This window comes from Bison bison, unplaced genomic scaffold, assembly GCF_000754665.1.
Source record: "Bison bison bison isolate TAMUID 2011002044 unplaced genomic scaffold, Bison_UMD1.0 scf7180017864180, whole genome shotgun sequence".
In the NCBI taxonomy this organism is placed as follows: Eukaryota; Metazoa; Chordata; class Mammalia; order Artiodactyla; family Bovidae; genus Bison; species Bison bison.
In genome coordinates, this window is record NW_011494752.1 from 9047686 (window position 1) to 9049568 (window position 1883).

At 63.8% G+C, this 1883-nt stretch overlaps 2 protein-coding genes across 2 annotated transcripts in view; one reads left to right on the plus strand and one right to left on the minus strand.

Moving 5' to 3' along the window:
• The window catches only part of SLC5A10 (solute carrier family 5 (sodium/sugar cotransporter), member 10), a 56067-nt gene that overhangs the window by 12135 nt on the left and 42049 nt on the right, over nt 1–1883 (plus strand). The gene's annotated exons all lie outside the window — the stretch shown is intronic.
• The window catches only part of FAM83G (family with sequence similarity 83, member G), a 29179-nt gene that overhangs the window by 913 nt on the left and 26383 nt on the right, over nt 1–1883 (minus strand). The gene's annotated exons all lie outside the window — the stretch shown is intronic.

The window sequence follows — 1883 nt, forward strand, 5'->3', positions numbered from 1 at the left end:
CCCTGGCCCTGCCCCCAACAGCTGGGGCTCCTGGACACATTTCCTTCCCTCCTCTGTGCCTGTTTCCCCACAGGTACTACGGGAGTGATCCTGCCCTTGTGGTCACATCAAGGCCAGTGCCTGCTCCTCCCCAAGCCCCTGCCTGCCTCCCCCATCTGTAAGGGGTCAGATGGGCCTCCACCTGGGCCTGGTGCCTGGGGGCGGGGTCCCCCTCCCAAGCTGGCACCAGGTGGCCTCAGGGGACCACGCTCCCTCCCTGGGCAGAAGCAGATGATGTCCTGCCTGCCTGAGGGCTGTGGGTACCTTCAGGCAGCACTCAGGTGGGAGGGGCCCTCAGGGGCACTGGCCTGACTGACCACTGTCCCTGATTCTGGACCACGGCACAAGGACCCCACCCTGGGAGTGAGGCCACCTGGCTGGGAGTCGACCCAGCCAGTCATGGTGGAGTGAACGGGGACAGACTTCCTGGGAGGCGGGCCCAGCAGTCCCATCCACAGGACGGGACACTGAGGCCAGGGTGGGTGCCAGCCGGTGAGGGGCACTCTGCATCTCCCAAGTGTAGGTGTTCCATGTGCTCGCCAGGAGACCCTCCCTGGGTTGTAACTGTGGGACACAATCCAGGTGGGAAGGATCCTGGGCCTCAGTTTCCCCAGCTGTGATAAGTGACATGGTCACATGCTCGAAAGTCCCTGTAGGCTGTACCCACTGCAGGCGTCTGCCCAGCACCTGGGAGGACTGAGGCCCAGCCCTGGTGAGTGAGGGTCTGGACGAAAGGCCAGCAGTGGAGGGTGGGCAGGGGGTGCTGGGCAGCCCTGTGGACCAGTCGCAGCCCCTTCCTCACCAGGCACCTCTCATTCCCTCCCCGCTTAGCGTGGGCCTGGCATGGCCCTGCATCCAGGGACGGGACAGCACTCAGGAGATTCTCCCATGAAGGCCGAGTGAGTCAGCACACAGGCTGGCCTGGAGGTCAGGGCTGGATCGGCCTCCTTCCTGGATAAGAAGGTCACACAGGGAGGCAGAGGCACTGCTGACCCCATGGGGGTCCAGAGTGCCAGGAGCTTGGGGCCATGCCTGGCCTCAGCCCAACCTCCCTGTCCCCCTCCTGCTCAGGCTGGGTTTACCTAGGGAACCGCTGGGCTTCAGACCAGATCCCCAACCACGCAGGTACCCATCCACTGGGTCCTACTCAGCACCTGATCCAGGCAGCCCTACGGTGTGGTCAGCACCACGTAGCAGCTGTGTGTGCTGGGGCCATGAATGCTTTTCACCTTCTTCAGACATTTCTGTGTCTCCCAGCTTGGCCACAGCGTGTAGGTGACACTCAGAACCCAACAAAACCAATGAAACAGGAGGAGGGGCCTGGCCAGGCACTGGGCTCCCCTCTGGGGGCTGCCGTACCCTCCCACTGCAGCTGCTCGTCTGCACACAGACAGGAAGGGCCCTGGGCCTGCCCACTCTGGCGGTGCTGGAGCGCACTTGGTCCCCTGTCGTGGCTGTAGTTTCAGATGGACCGTCCCTCTTGGGCAGCAGCTGGGTCTGTCTGCAGAGGCCACAACCTCCAGGATCTGCTGCGGACCGGGCGCCATGTTGAGTGCACAGCCCCTGTCACCCTCGTTCCCATGAGCTCCTCTCTTGTCTCCATCTCACAGCGAGCATCTAAATGCTCCTGGGCCAGCACATGGGCCCTCTGTCAGGGTGACTCGCCGCCAGTCAGCCAGAACTGGGCTTGGCTGGCCACACGAGGCCTCATCCAGGATGTGCGGTAACCCTGAGGGTTGGGGGTCACATCCCACCTTGCAGGCAAGGACACAGCACTTCGGGGCAGTCCTGTGGCTGAGCAGGGAGAGGGAGCGGCCTCAGGCGGGGCCTCTATGGCAGGGGGG